At 35.6% G+C, this 17,608-nt stretch overlaps 2 long non-coding RNA genes across 2 annotated transcripts; one reads left to right on the plus strand and one right to left on the minus strand.

The window, feature by feature from the left end:
• Window positions 1–1,129: 1,129 nt before the first annotated feature.
• LOC311097148 lies at window positions 1,130–17,608 on the minus strand. The gene is made up of 3 exons (XR_014609196.1): window positions 16,978–17,608; window positions 1,426–1,516; window positions 1,130–1,263 (listed from the first exon to the last, which is right to left on the minus strand). It is a non-coding gene; the product is annotated as an uncharacterized lncRNA (long non-coding RNA).
• Window positions 2,686–5,396, plus strand: LOC311095964. The gene is made up of 3 exons (XR_014608931.1): window positions 2,686–2,744; window positions 3,147–3,312; window positions 5,290–5,396. It is a non-coding gene; the product is annotated as an uncharacterized lncRNA (long non-coding RNA).

A 17,608-nucleotide genomic window follows, 5' to 3' on the forward strand; every position in this document is an offset into this window, starting at 1 on the left:
AGCCTAGTGTATAATGTTAAAAAAGCTTTCTATTTTAGATAAATGCTGTTATTTTGAACTATGGTTTGTTTGTAATGTGACTTTTTTCATGTATGACATTAAAATTATTTTTAGAATTAAATACATAAATAGGTTAAGCAATACAAATGTGTTTATGTCTGATAACCTTTTAAACACAAACTTAACTGCAGACACTGAAATGACGTACACTGTGTGATACAGTACAAATATTTTGAGTGTCCCTCATTTTCCTATAAATAACCACGATTGTCCCGCATTTTCCTTTTCTGAAGTTGGCAACCCTAACTGTCACACACACACATGCAGGAATACAAACAAACGCAAGCATGCACACACACTGACATCCACACGCACAGACACACACCCATACACACACACATACAAATCCACATGCACAGACACACACACAAACACACACGCTCACACACATGTACGCACGCATACATACACGCACAGACACACACACACACACAGACACACACATACACAAACACACACACATACACACACACACAGACAGACATGCACATACTACTACTTTTTTTAGGTATATACATAAACACGCAATACAGCCAAATTACTCCACGTCATTTCTTTTTGTGGAAAGCCAGTGCAGGCCTGAGCGGCGGTCATATTTTGTACCGCCATGCGGTACATCTAGTTATTGTTATCAGTTATGTACGTTGAAATGATACTTTAGATACTTTATTTCCTCTTTCCCTGCCCACATAAGCACATATACACCTGTACTCATGTTATCATTGATTATTGTTGATTATCATCAACATGAAAACATTTGTCTTCACAGGTGTGTCCTTGCCCACTTCCTTAACTCAGCATGTAAAATACAATGTTCTTTGTGATTTTTTTTACGTTTATGTTTGGTCATTTGAAAAGTCTCAGAAAGACTGGATGGCCAAATCCCCATAAGTAGACTAAATTATAGTAGATTAGTTAAAAGGGATATTTTTGTCAGTAGTTTATATAGGGGACATTGTGTCACTTGTGATTTATGACCTTTTATGACCATTTATGGCCAGCAGGTGTGACCTTCTGACCATCCGTTTCCAGAGTGTTTGTGTTTGTGTGTTTATGACCCCCGTCTGTAGTGTGATTAGGAAGTGAATGTTTTTTTCAGGATGTCTTTTTATTATTGCAGGTTAACGATAATTTATGATCAGAAGAGACCTGGCAAACGGTCGGAGGCTTGGTTTTCAGATTGAACAGCAACGTCCATAATGTCTGTGTGAGAATGAAACGGCACAAATGAGTTTAAAGAAATAAAAATAATTGCTGATAAACAAAACATAAAATAATAGATATATGAAATAAGATTAATTTTAGTAAGCATAAGTATTTTAAAGTTAGTTTTAATCTTTTAAGCATGAGATGAAGTGAACTTACCTGAGATGAGTTTTTTTTTTTTTTTTTGTCTCTAGATGCTTAGAGTCCACAGCTCTTTGAATTGTTTTCGGATTACAACCGTCCATAATGTCTATGTGAAAATAAAATGATACAAATGAGTTTAGAGAAATAAGAAGCATTGCTGATAAATAAAAGCATATCAAATAATAGACATATGAAATAAGATGAAATTTGATTAAATATAAGTATTTTCACTGTAAAACTTTACTGTAAATTCACAGCGAATTTCCTACAGAATTGTACTGTATTTCCATAATACAGTATTAGGCTGTATATTTTACAGAACAGCTGTAAATATACAGCACATTTCTGTTTTCAACCCGATAAATTCGTAATACAGTATCATACTGTAAAAGCACTGCATTGTGGGATTGATTTCTTTCGCGCTCAATTCAGTTCAAATGAGACGCGCGCCGACAGTAGCTACTACAGGCAAACTTGATTTGTCAGCGGGATTCAACTGAACAGAATAATCATTCCTGTTAACAAGATAAACAGTGTCTGCGAATCTGTGAGCAATTTTTAAGATTTTGTGAGCTTCGGTTCGTGTTTCAAACATTAGTTGCCTGTGACGCAGCAAAAAATGGGCGACATTAACGTGTTACATGAAGACGGATGGAAGAATTTGTCATCTGAATAACCTGCGCCTGTGACGATTATTGGGATTTAGAGTTTGAGAAGATGGAAAATTGTTCAACTGAGTGATACGGTAAGCCAATATATTTTGTTGTTTTTTGCGTTCGCATTTCTACATTGTTTTCATGAATGCTTATTTGGTTTGATTTTGCGAACGCGGTTTAACTTACTACCGCGGCCGCGCAAACAATTCACTCTGTTCCACCTGTTTACCAAGTAACGTTAACGTTAACTTCGATATTTCACATAATAGGCAACATATACCATGTTATTTGCATGACCTGCTTATATATATATATATATATATATATATATATATATTTTTTTTTTTTTTTTTTTTTTTTTTTTTCGTTTCAGGCTTGTAGTTAATGGTCCAGTGCTAATGTAAGTGCTTTTAAGTAGTGTTACAGTTATAGTCTATGTGGTAAAAAAAATAAATAATAATGCTATCAAATGCTGTGTCAGTTCTGTGATCGTGCTTTTGAATCGTTGTCAGAATTTTGCTAGCACAAGAAAATCGAAAGTTCCTATTAATCTGTAATATGTTTTATGTTTTGGTTCTGTTGATCATGGTTGTGCTGTCCTTTTTAAAAATTGTTTCAGGAATTTGCAACTCTGATGTCCAGCAATCTACATTTGCCAGAGAGTCCACGCCTTATTTGGTATGTAAACATTAAAGGTTTAAGTTTAAACCTAAAATGAAAAGCCATCATTTACTCACTCCACTGCAAAATATGTTTTTCTTAATTAGTGTTTTTTTTTCTTGTTTCCAGTCCAGATATCTAAAATTGTTACATGAAGAAGCATTTAATTGACAAGTAAAAATTGTCTTGTTTTCTGAAAGAATAAGTCAAAATTTAGTGAGTTTATGCTTAAAACAAGCAAAATAATATGGCAGTGCGTTTTAGTGTTCTAACCCTAATCAATTTGAATTTTTATGTGAAAATTTTAATTTATAGAACTATGAACAGATAGACAACTACATCGAACCACAGTGGAACCCACAATAGTTATTTTAATTATTAATATTATTTATTAATTCTTTTTTTTTTTTTCAATTACAGGTCAATCTCTAAGCAACCAGTGCTGGACATTACGTTTGGAAGGTCAAGGTGTGTGTGGAAAGGATCACAGCCTAACTTCATCCCTGGCCTGGCAGCGCTGTTTACCTCCTCATATAACTTCAGCTTGCAGTACCAGGAAGAGGCAGCACCTTGAGTTTGTTCAGAGGTTAGTCATTAGCATATTTGCCATTCATATAAATATTAGACTGAATTGTGACTTGTCTTGACAGTATTTATTAAGCTGACTACTGGTATGAATAATATGGCCCTGGTTTCCATACTGGGCTTAGCTTAAGCCAGGTCTAGGCCTTAATAAAATTAGGGTATTAAAGCAGCTTTTATAAAAATGTCTAATAAAAAAAAAAACATTACTGGTGTGCATCTTGAGATAAAACAGTGGCAGTCATATATTTTAAGATATGTCAGTGCAAGTTGTTTTCAGTTGAAGGATTAGTGAAAATTCTGTCATTAATTGCTCACCCTCATGTCGTTCCAAACCTGTAAGACCTTCATTCATCTTCAGAACACAAATGAAGATATTTTTGATGAAATCTGAGAGGTTTCTGAACCAGCCATAGACAGAAACGTCTTTGCAACTTTCAAGGCCCAGAAAGGTAGTCAAAACATCGTTTAAATAATCCATGTAACTACAGTGGTGAAACCTTAATATTATGAAGCGATGAGAATACTTTTGTGCACAAAAAAACAAACAAAATAACGACATTATTCAACAATCTCTACTCTTTCACGTCATTCTCCTACGCTGTTGATGTAGTGTAAACAGTGTCAAGTCACCTTCATTTATATAGCGCTTATAACAATATAGATTTTCAAAGCAGCTTTACAGTGATAATAGGAAATTACAGTAACATAGATTGTTTTGGCTTTACAGCAGCTCTAGAATAAAGTTATTAGAACGACTATTTTTGACTGTCAAAATGCAGGCGGACACAGCTTCAGCGAGTTGTTCAAAATCTTTCTTTTTAGTAAACTCTGTGTACACAAACAATGTTCTCCATGCTGGAGTTCATGTGTAGAGCCCCTGGTGATTCTTCCAGCACAGTTTCATGTTGTGTCGAGCCTCCTTAGTGTTTAAAAAAATAGCGATTTTTAATGCTATCATAGTCGTGCCCCTAGCACTCCCATTCAAAAGGCAATTTGACCGTAAACGAAAATACGGTCAAACTTAAAAGTGGTGTTTCCATCCTAATTATGCTTTTAAATGGAAGTTTGCCTCGGTAGATTAACAAAAAGACCCTAGGTTGCATTTTGGCAAGAGTTATCCTTTAATACGCTCCGGCCCACTCATCCTCACAAAACCGTGTAGGAGAATGACATGTAAAAGAAGAGATTATTCAACAATGTCGTTATTTTGGGGTTATTTTGCGCACAAAAAGTATTCTCGTCACTTCATAATATTAAGGTTGAACCACTGTAGTTATATGTACTATTTACCAATGTTTCTACCACCTTTCTGGGCTTTGACAGTTGCAATGACATTGATGTCAATGGAGGGACAGAAACCTCCCAGATTTCATCAAAAATATCTTAATTTGTGTCCCGAAGATGAACGAAAGTCTTAAGGGTGAGCAATAATGACAGAATTTTCATTTTTGGGTGCAAACATGCATTTTAGTCTGGTAAATGTCATGTTTAACATTATCATGTAGTCATGTATGCAATAAACATTGCAAGGCTTGCAATTAAAGTTAAATTATTTCTGTCACAAAGGTTTGGGCTGCATTCTGGCAATGTGTGCTCTATATAAACAGAGTCTTTGACTGCCTTTCCACTGATACTCTGATGGGACCTGATGAGGGGATGATATTAAAAGTTGTAGAATAAAACTTTAAATCTGGCAACCCCACTTCCAAAAGTTTAGTTAGTTGACAGTGCGCATGTAAACAGACACATTGAGTTGATGTATTTTAACCAGGGCAGAAAAAATATCAGTTATTGATCACAACATCCAACATTGCATTTTTTTTCATGTTGTTCAGTTTTATCCAAACAAACTAGTCGTTAAAAACGTTATCTGGTTTCTATTTACACATCTTTTGTGCTGTCTCTCTCTGTCAAAATATTTAAACTCAGTCCATAATATTTCATTGTTTTTTTTTCTTCTTTCTTTTCTGCCTTTTAGACGCTTTCTTGACATCAATCCTGAACGTGGATCAAAAACAAAGAAAGGACAAGTAACTTCAAAGAAAACTGGCCAAGTTGTGCAAAAAAAGAACACTGTAAGCCTACAGATGTCCTCACTTCTGCAAAAACTTGCAGACTTTGAATGGGATTTCGTTTGCACTTGTATGGACTTCAAAACAGAAACAGCAATTCACTGCCATTATAAAGCTTGGAAGAGCCAGGACATTTTTTAATAGAACTCTGATTGTATTCGTCTGAAAGAAGAATGTCTTATAAACCTAGGATGACTTGAGGGTGAGTAAATCATGGTCCAAATTAAATTTTTGGGTGAACTATCCCTTTAATTAAGCGCTAAGTGTTACCTATTTGTTGTTAAGTGTTAAAATTTAATTTTATGTTTAAAAAAATTCAGCCAACATGTTCACAGAAGGCAATTTTCTGATCTTTGCTTTTAACCAAAATAAATGTTTTAAAACCCAGAAAATGTTGTTTTCTTTTTCCTAGTGTGACTACTATACAATTTATTGCTGTAGACAAGTTTAATATTGTAAAAGTATGTGGTATATACTGTATTTGGTAATTACAGTGGAGTACTGTAAATGCTGTTTACTGTACTAGTGCTGTAAAAATACAGTATGTGGCTGGCAACCCAGCTGCCAGTATTTTACTGTAAATTTACAGTACAACGTTTTACAGTACAATACTGTAAAGTACTAGTTCTGTAAAAATACAGTATGTGGCTGGCAACCCAGCTGCCAGTATTTTACTGTAAATTTACAGTACAACGTTTTACAGTACAATACTGTAAATGCTGTTTACAGTACTAGTTCTGTAAAAATACAGTATGTGGCTGGCAACCCAGCTGCCAGTATTTTACTGTAAATTTACAGTGAAAAGTTTTACAGTGTTACAGATAGGGTTCAAGCTTATCAACATGAGATGAGGTGTATGAGAAACTTAGATGAACTGAGATGCAGGGGCACCGCACCCCCATCCTGACTGTGTGTTGCTGTTGTGTATTTGGCTTGCAATTTGTTTCTGGAAGCATCAAACAATTAAAAGGCAGGATAGTCACCTCTAAAGTTTTATTATAGAGTGATCGCAAACGTGAGCGAACATAAACCATCACAGACAACTGTCTCCCATCCTGTATTTTCTGGGAGGCCCCAAAATATGATCATTTTGACACCTCTACACTCAAGGGCGTAGATTTGGTTTGAACATTGGGGGGGTTGAAGTTTGGGTCTGCATATTTTTCATGTGATCATGGTATAAATATTGGGGGGGTTGTAATGCATAGATTTAAATATTGGGGGGGTTATCTCCCCCCCAACCCCCCCACAAATTACGCCCCTGTCTACACTGACCAGGGCTGTAAGATCAATAGAATTAGATGTTTATACCGGTGTCTTCAAGAAACAGTCAGGGGTCAAAACAAAATGGTTCAATTTTATATACTCAGTCTCTTATCCATTGATTGTTATGATAAGCTATCGTCCTTTCTTCCTGGGGCAACTGTCTCCCATCCTGTCTTTCTGGGAGAAAGTGTGAAAGAAAGAGGCACCCCAAAAAATGACACCTCAATTCTGACAACTTCTGAAGATCAGAGCCTTACAGGCAATGTTTGATAGTATATCAACAAAAGTTTTTAAATAATTTTTTTAACAATATTTTTTAATTAGTTAATATTTATGAGTAAATGGCTCAATGCTGTTTTATTTATTTTTCAGATGGTCTACACTGAAATATATAGTAAAGCTGTATACTTTTCTCTATTGGATAAAAATTACATAAAATTACATGACAGATCACGTAATAGCAATAAATTGATCAACAAACAGAGATAAAACATTAAATCTTCATATTTTTGATGGTTTACATTTTTTTGCTATTTACTAGCGAGTCAAAGTTAAGTTTTGTTTTTCTCCATAAGTTAGAAAAACGATCAGGCTGTTATACATGAAAACCAATGCAAATATATTCTAACTATTCTAACTAAATTTGTAACGATGACGTAGACATGGACGAGGCGGAGAGAAAATCCACATGCAAGCACAAAATCCAGGGCAAACAACAGAACTCTGGAACATGGAACATGGAACATGGAACAACTACAACGACCAAAAAACAACAACTGAAGGAAGCACAGAGGTTTAAATACATAGGCAAACAAGCTAAACAAGATAACAAGGGGGCGTGGTTAATCAGAAACACCTGGGGAGACTAATAAACAAGAAAAACTACAAAGGACTACAAAACATGGCACAGAACAGGAAATAACAAAAGTCCACACAAGACAAGGAGAACACAAGACAGGAATCATGACAAAATTAACATAAGGTGATATATGAAACACAATATTTCAAACAGTTGAGTAAAATATAATATAAAATATATTTCAAATGAAATGATTATAAATAAAATTTATAATATAAAAATAAACATCTTACTAAAATTTCTGAACCAGTTATTATAGTTTTAGCTAAATTAATATATAAAAAGCACCTTACATTTTCCAGAGAGCAGGAAAAGATCTCCTTACACAGAAATGATCAAACCATGTATGAAATGATTTACAAAAGTGCAATAAGTAGAAATATAAATTCTCTTGAGTGTTTCTTAGAGAGACAGAGGAGTGTGTTTTTGACAAAATAGTGTGACAGTCCAGCAGTGGGGGTAGAGACCAGCATGTTTAATGGGGTTACATTGACATAATGATTTTTTACTATAACTGTATATTGTACCCTGTACACCTAAACACAACCCTCACAGAAAACGTTCAGCATTTTTTACATTTTCAAAAAATATAAATAAATATAATTTATTATTTTTTCACACACAGAAAAAAAGTCCTGCTCGTATTTGCCCATTTAATGTCAGAGAATGGTGGATCATCAATGGTGGTGATGCTTTAAATCTGTTGTAAAATAACCCTATGCAACTCGTGCAGCATATCCCAAGCGTTCTGAAGGTAGGGTTTGGTGAGAAACAGACCAAAATGGCAAGTTATTACCTTAATGAAAATTTGCGTTGCAGTCCTGTGTGCGAGTGTACAGTTATCAAAACCCAAGTTAAGATTAATTGATTGGTTTGAGTACCTTTTTGTCAAGCAAAAGCGATTTATTTTTTAAGGCAGGGCAATTCTTAATAGATTTCTACTAATTTCCTCCATTTCTGCAGTTATCTTTCTCCTTAGTTGCATTCACTCATTTTATAAACTCATTTTGAATGTTGAATTGTCAATCTCACAACTGAAAACTGTGAGAGAACATCACATAAATTGCATCATAAATTGATTTCACTTTGAAGTCACCATATGTTGATTAGTGTTCCCTTTAGTTTGGCACTTGGAACTTAATTTATATCAGTATAATTCCCTTCCAACTGATGCAGCGATGCAACAAGAAATCACAGTTCTACCAGAAAGACTCGGGAGGCGAAATAACATAACAAGTATGCATTTATTAACAGCCAAGCGAGCAAGTACTGTATTATGATATAAAGTTCTTTGGCATAGGCATAATTTCAGTCTGTTCTTCACACAAAGCTGTCAAATTACTTTAGAAGGATGTGAAAGAGGCAACAGTGCATAACTCATACAAGAAAGACATATGTATCTGGAACAAAATTTTCAAATTGGGTGAGCTATCTCTTTAAAGTGCAAATATATATATTTGCACTTTAAAGAGATAGCTCACCCAATTAGAAAATTTTGTTCCAGATACATATGTCTTTCTTGTATGAGTTATGCACTGTTGCCTATTTCACATGCACTGTTATGCACTGTTGCCTGGTCACATTGAGAAATGTATACATTTCTTCTCAGAGAGGAATTAAAACACATAAGAACCAAACCGGAGACATCAGGCACCCTCTCAACGTGACCGCAGCAAACGGCACTTGACGTCAGAAATCCTGGAATTAAGAAAACATACGCAAATGATCAGATCGCCATATGCAGACCGGCACCAGCCTAAAGACAGACCTCAGCTTATCTCTAAAGATCCTTTACATAACATGCAGCAGTTGTAAAAGAAGAGGCCTGGGAAATCAGCCTTTAAAGCACCAGCCAACTGGCAGGAGCGGATTTGACATGCCTTTATGCCTTCATGCCTTTAGCGCGGAGCGCAGACACAATCCACCACATCATTAATTCAGAGGCAAAGAAGAGGCCGATCCCCAGTGGAAAATCATTTACGTGTGGCTTTTGCGTCTCCACACACACAACTCAACTCCACTTACACAACAGATGCACATCTACCCTAAAGCGCAAACAAATTACCAAGATGTTACTAATTAATCTAGTGCACTCTAAAAGTATGAAAAGAGAAAGTGCGGCTCTATTTGAAATAGACTATTACCTATGCAAATTTTCTGTAAGCATGAAATAGCTGAATAACTACTGCATTGATAAAACTGGACAGTATGACTGTTAGGCCTGTTTAGAATGAAGTAGCACTTACTAGCCACTATTTAAAAAAATTAAATAAAAATCAATGTTCAGCATAGCATACTAATATTATTACATACTATTTCTGGAGTATATTGTATGTTCATTGTGCACATTAGGCTACGAAGAATACCTGAACGACCTACTATATTTGCCAAAATAGGCATACAACTACATGGAAGGGTTAGTTAACTATATTTTAAAAACTGTTGCGTAATAAAATAAAAGATAACTGAAATAAGATAAAATATATTTATAAAAAAATAGATGTAGATGTTCCTGGGAAAAAAAAAAAAAGAAAAGAAAAAACAGCCCAACCCAAAAAGCAGAAACACTAAGCTTTTAATTGTCACAAATGATTGGTCAGGAAATTAGCAAAATGTAAACAAATACACTTAAAAGTCCATTGCTCAGAAAAACATCAAAAACAGTGTGATGGATTTTAATTAATCAACTTTAATTAATCAACTAACATTTGTTTTTCTTGCAGGAACATCATTCATATGCTTTTAATGTTTCCAAACGTTTAGGGGAAAACTTGTGACTTTGAGTATGTGTGTGTATAAATAACAGAAAGAGGAAGTGAAACTAGACAAATGACTAGTTCTCAAAACCTTGTGATAAGTAATCACAAAATCAGAGTTTGCTTGTGCCAGTGACAGAGGAAAAATGTTGGGGCTTTTGAACCAATCATATTGAAGGTGACATGTTAGTCTTATTTGTTTTCTCGATTCTATAAAAACTGTTGTATCCGTATTTTCCGGTGGGATTCTCAATGGAATTTGTCTGAGATCCTCCGGCCTTGCTTCTTGGGAGAGATTCCCTGAGAACTGCTCGGGAAGATCTCCTGGCCGTGATTAAAGCATTTAAAGGACATTTGCAGGTCTGTTTGTCGATTTATTCCTGCGCAGGAAGCTAGTTTAGGGAAGCAAGTTAGTTAGAAACTCGGCCAGTTGTCGACTGAAGACGCAAGAGCTAGAGTATAAAGGTATTGGGTGTCGATTAGTAGACGCCCCAGTTTAAGGAATTGGGTGTCGATTTGTAGACGCCCCAAGATAAAGGTACTGGTGTCGATTTGGGGACGCCACAGATATTAAGATCAATTGGGTGTCGATTTGGAGACGCCCCAGATAGTTAGGTTTAGGGAAAAATCTACCACAACAGAATGAAGTTTTTGGCAGAATATGGGAAGTTGTGTGTGGAGTGATGAATGAAACATGAGTTGCATGTTGATGCTCCAGACCAACGTCTTAGCAAATCTGCTGAGAAATATAATAATACATGCATCTACCATAGTGAAGTAGAGGAAAAGACTGTGTCATTGTGTGGGGAGTCTTTTTAACTGCTGTTAGTGTGAGCTACTTGCACGGTGAAAAGTCATTTGATGCTTTGGAGTGCAGGAGAACATTGCAGAATGGCTTGCTTCCCACAATTGAAAAGTTGTTATATATCAGATGATATTTTTCAACAAGACAATGCTCTTGCCCAAATTGCAAAGACAACCAAGAAGTGTCCATCAGGCTCAGGTTTTGGCCTGTTCAGAGTCCTTTAGTGAATATTGGGTCTCGCAAACTCAAACGAACTGGGAGACATTTTTCAGCTACTCATGAACTGTTTGAAGCCATTAACACTGAGTGGAACAGCACTGACTTTTCTTCCTGTAAAAGCCATTCCGTGCTGGTTACTTTATCTACAGTATTTGCAGTATTATTTCCTGACCAGTGATTTGTGATTAAAATGGACTAGTGCAAAATGCCCGTGCAAAATCAGTTTTTGTGTGTGTTTTTAGTAATTGTTGGTTTCTTGGTAAAGAAAACTATAATATTCAGAAGGAACCAAACTATAATATTCAGAAGTAAACAGTGTAGCTGACTGAGTGTTTATGTCAGAATGTTTATTTTTAAACCACAACCTTTTAAAAATGATATATTTAACCATATCTTTAGTATTTCTCATCCAAACAACGTCAAACTTGGCACTGCACTTACTCGTGCCCGTAGCGAGACACCTGTCAAGTTTGAAATCCATCGGACTAACGGTTCGAGAGATATGCGGTTAACAGACACACACACAGACACACAGACAGACAGACAGACGTTTCTGTAATTTATAGATAGATAAGACCATTAAAAGACCACAAAATATTTGACAAGTTTTGTCTTGGCCCATTTAAAAAAAAAAAGAAAAAAAAAAAAAATTTGCAGAGGAGTGTACTAAAATAAAATAACTAATTAAAATGTAAATAAAAATGGATAAAAACTATATAGACATTTAAAAAAACAATAACTAAAAAAAATGACAAAACAAAAAATTACTAAAATTTTAACTAAATTTAAAACAAAAACAGAAAAATACAAACAGAAAAACGTATTCATAAAATGTATAAAATAATAAAAATATATGACTAAAATAACACTTGCATGAATACCACAATGCAATGCTCTAGATGTGACCTTTCGTTTCCAGCTGGAAACAATATCAGTCATGATTATCCACATCTCTTTCCTGAATCTGACTGCCAAATCTTAAAATATATTTGCACAAAATTATTTTACACAATGCATGCAACATCACAACACTGTAGTATATATATATTTATTTATTTTTTAAATAGCAGGTGTTTATATTCAGTATATATTGTGCCATATGCCGGCATCAGTATGTCAATCCATTGCAAACATTGCCAATGTTGATTGTGAATGTATGCAAATAAATAAGAAAAAAATGGCTTTTTAAAATTCACTAAAATATGATGCATTTCCAGATTTACCTGTTCTGTAAATACATTATTTTTATTATTTTGCATATTATTTACCTCAATTCTGCAAAGCATCATACTTTACAATCCTTTGCAGCATCTTCAAGACAACAGCCTGCTGTTTCACTCATAAATACACAAGAGCATCTTATTTATTAATACTGTATGTACAGTCAAGAGGCTTGACGTCAAACTCGGGGACAGATTATTAAATATTCATTCCCTTTTTTTATTTTTTCTAACTCTTTTCTTGTGTATTACCTTCCTAATTCTTCTCATCTGTCAATACACTTACTCCACCTTTTCAACTTCCACTGCTGGTCTGTTATTTGGAAATCAGAGGGAACTGCTGGAGTCTGTAGGATGGAGGGTGAGGAAGCTTGGAGTGATGCACTATTTGAGGCATATAGCAGTCTAATCCCTGTCTGACTAAGCAATTTATGGATGAATGCTCAACGCATGCACACATGCAAACAGTGTGACATATTCCCACACGTGAAGGAGGGAACATGTTTGAGACACTCTGCTGGTGAACTCATTCACACTGCCAAGCAATGAATATTTCATTGTGAGTGAGAAAAAAAAGATGAGGGATTATAAGAGGAGTCATAACTATCGTCAACGGTTATATAATTAAGCAATGGCAGACGGAAATATGGGAAACCTGTTAAAGCACAGTCATTTTTGCTATTTAATTTGGTGCCACTAATGGAGCAGAAATTACACACTCAAGCCATAGATTTGTGTGCTGTGGTAAAAATCACATTCATTTTCTCCATAAAGAAATACATTTTTAATCATTCTATTAAAACCTTTCAAGACATCTGAGGTTATTAATCTTAATTTCAACTTCATATTTAATAGCCAAATTCCAGCACTGTGAAAGTCTGAATTAATGATGCAATGAATTGTGTCTGCATTTTAGCTTTATTTACAATTGTTTATGAAAATATATAATACAGGGGTGTCCAATATCCAGTCAGATGTGTTGAGGCAAGTTAGAGCTAAACTCTGCAGGACAGTGGCCCTTCAGGACCAAGTTTGAACACCCCTGATATAATGCATTATAGCATACATTATGGACACCATTATGCATAATGTTTTAATTAAAGTGTTACAAATAATTATTTTAAATCACTATGAAGAAAAGGAATATGAACCCATTCTGCTAAAAATGTGGACATACGACTGCACTCTATAATATCTGTGAAGCCGTGTTATACTGCGAATAAAATCACAGCTATAAAGGCCATTGTTAGGAATAACACACTTCAGCCGTTACTGACAAAAACAATAACTTAACTAAAAACAAAAACCTGCTGTAGCTTATTGTTTTATTGTTTTATTAGGATCCCCATTAGCGGCCCATTTAATGGCAGCTAGTCTTCCTGGGGTCCTCTTTAAAAATCTTCACAACATAAAATTACACAAAACAAACACAAATTACAATCAAGAGAATTCAAACATTACAGTTACATTCAAAATATTACCAAGTGAAAGAACATGACAATTTCCAGCTTTCACGAGGTCATTTGCAGCAGTTCCTGGGTTACTGTCCTCTTAAATTTGTATTTATTCTGAACTCTGCGTGATGAGACAGAGAGTCGATTCCAAATAGATATTGCTCTGTAAAGTGATGTGCGTTTCAGAAAATTTGTCCTGGGAAGCGGAAGTTTTATGTCACCACCTAGTGCCTGCCTGGTGGCATGTGTCCACTTCCTACAAAAACAAGCTGCTCAGAAAGAAACTGTGGCTGTTTCATAAATACTGCATTCCACAATATTAAAGTTAATCGTAGTTTGATTTTATCGTCAACTGTGAGCCAAGAAAGGCGTGTATGCATCAGGGCCACGTTAGTCTTAAGAGAGCACTGGAGGACAGTCCTCGCTGCCCTATTTTGTGCCACTTGAAGCTTACGTAGGTCTTTTTGTGATGCAGACGACCATATAATTGGACAGTTTTCTTAATGGCACAGAACAAGAGACTGAACAACCTGTTTAGCAATGGACATAGGAATATACATAGGACATAGGACATACATTTTCTGGACATTGCAATACCATTCCCCATTTTAGCTATCATTCCATCAATATGAGCTGACCAAGACAAGTAAGAATCCAAGGTGACGCCCAGTAACTTGGCTTGCATCACTTGTCCTAGCTGCAGCCCATTGACTGACAAGTTCAGAGAGGGCTCAGTGATTAGTTTTGATCTTTTCCAGAATATCATAGATGTTGATTTGTCTACATTTAAAGCTAGTTTGTTATCTTTTACCCACTTGCTTATATTCTGCAAGTCATGATTTAATAGATTTGAAACATCATGAGGAGTTTTTGCAGAACAGTACAGTGTGGAATCATTTGCATACATGACAACAGTTGAATGTTTCACAATAAAAGGTAAATCATTTGTAAAGATCGAGTATAGCAAAGGCCCAAGGCAGCTACCCTGGGGCACACCACAATGTATTGTCTTAGTAGATGAATATTGACCATTAAAGAACACCCGCTGCTTCCTATTGGATAGGTAACTCCCCATCCATGACAGAGACGAAGGTGTAAAACCATAGCATTCTAATTTTTGAAGCAGTATTTTGTGATCTATCAGGTCAAACGCTGCACTGAAGTCCAACATCACTGCTCCTACTAATCTGTTTGCATCGATTTCTTCTAACCAGTTGTCGGTCATATGAGTTAAAGCAGTACATGTGGAGTGACCCTCTCGATATGCATGCTGGTACTTGGTGATCAGCCTATTAGAAAAAAAAATATTTATAAACTTGTTCAAAAGCGATCTTTTCCATGACTTTGCTGAGTAAAGGTAATAGACTGATAGGTCGGCTATTCTGTCCTGTAAATGTAGCTCTTTTATTTTTAGGCAGTGGTATAATTTTAGCCTCCTTCCATTTCTCTGGAAATATGCCCTGCAACAAACTTAAGTTGACCAAATGAGCAATGGGAAAAGACAGAGCTTCAGCTGCCACCCTGATAAGCCTGGAGTCCAAGTGGTCCATGCCTGATGCCTTTCCATCAGGAAGAGCTGCAAGAATTTTTCCAACAGAACCTCTGTCAACTTGACTAAATGAGAAAGTGACAGAATGGTTCTTCTCACTCATTATCTTACTTAATATTGCATCATAAGATGCTGAGGTATTTGGACACATACCAGATCGAAATTTCTCTACCTTACTAATAAAGTAATTGTTAAAATAATTAGCAATTCCCTCTGGATCTGTAATGAACACTCCATCATTTTCAACATATGAAGCAGCTGAGTGCTTACTCCTGCCCATTATTTGATTTAAAGTGTTCCATAGTTTTTTACCATCATTTTTTGCTTCATTAATCTTTTCCTGGAAGTACTCTTTTTTATTCTTTCTATTCATTTTGACTACTTTATTTCTAAGAGTTCGGTATTGTTTTTGATCAGCTAATTCGCAAGAAATATTAGCTTTTATTTTAGCGTTGTCTCTAGACAGCATTACATTTTTAAGATTTTTGTCCAACCAAGGGGCACTTTTATTTCTCACAGCTCTTTTTCTGAGAGGAGCATGCTTGTCGACTATTTTCATTAGTATATCCATAAACCTATTAAGGGCTGAGTCAGGGTCACGATCTTCACACACTTCTGACCAGTCCACACTTTGGATTTCACCCACATACTGCTCTTGGTTGAAATATCTATAAGTTCTTTTATGAATTATTTTACAGTCACCTTTAGGCAATTTAGTTTTCCTTGTGACTCCTATGATATTATGGTCACTACAACCAGTGGGCACAGAGACTGCTTTGGAGCATTGTTCAAAAGCGTTTGTAAATATATGATCTATACATGTTGCAGATAACACCAGTGTACTGGTAGCAACCCTAGTGGGTTGAGTTATGATTTGTTTTAGGCCACATATTGTAGCTGTAGATTTAAGCTTCTTGTACATTGGACAGTTTGGTGACAGCCAGTCAATGTTAAGATCACCTAAAATAAATATCTCTCTGTTTTGATCACAAACAGCATCAAACATTTCACATATGTCATCCAAATATTGAGTATTGGCACTGGGAGGTCTATACACATCCAACTAAGATAGGCTTTATGTGTGGTAAATGAACTTGTACCCATAATGCTTCAATATTCTGCCATATGAGGTCATTTCGAACATTAACTGGGATGTTATCCTTAACATAGAATGCAACACCACCACCATGTCCATTTCTGTCCCTCCTAAATAATCTATAACCGTCTATCTTCACATCAGCATCCGTGAAGCTAGAATCTAAGTGTGTTTCAGACAAAGCTAGAATTTCAATACTATTGTACTGCAAAATCAATTAGTTTTGTATCTCAAACTGCAGATATTCAAGTGCGCTATTGTAATACCCTTAATTGGAAAAGCTGAATGACACAAGTCAATAGCCATGATCTAAATTACAAATAAAAACACACAAAAATACAAATAAACAAAAAAATGAATGTTTACATACTTCTAACTAGGCTCCTCCACTCTTGGATTTTATGACCAGTTTATCATATTTCAGAGTGGCTATCTCTCCTCTTTTCCGGGCAGCGCGCAGCTTGGGTAGCAGTTCTTTTCTTTTCTTCATTACAGCCTCAGAGAAGTCCTCATTTATGTAGATGCGTGTGCCTTTTAATTTCTTTGCAGAGGAGAGATTTCTTTCTTACCTGCTGTAGCTTGATCATAACTGTGCATGTAAACATACAGGGCATTGACCAATCAGCACCTAGAACTGGAAATGTGTATTGTAAAAAGAAGCATACAGAATGCTGAAAAAAAAAGAAAAAATCAAAGGAAAAAAAACTAATTTGTATTCATCCCTCAAACCTACTCTCATCCCCTCGCTGATGCTGTCCTCACATCCCGTTCCCTTCTTCATTCCTCTTTCAGCACACACACTCTCTCGCACACACAGTTATGCAATCAGTGTAATCCCTCTTCTGCTTCATCTGAACATTCATGATCTACAAATCACTGTGATGATCTTCCTCAACTGCTGCTCTGTCTTTCATCAATCACTCATGTCTCTGTTCAATCTACTCTCTCTCTCTCTTCTTTTGCAGGAAGGTTCTGCAGCAAATGACAAATTCATTTCTACT

Source organism: Abramis brama, assembly GCF_963993115.1.
Source record: "Abramis brama genome assembly, chromosome: 1".
In the NCBI taxonomy this organism is placed as follows: domain Eukaryota; kingdom Metazoa; phylum Chordata; class Actinopteri; order Cypriniformes; family Leuciscidae; genus Abramis; species Abramis brama.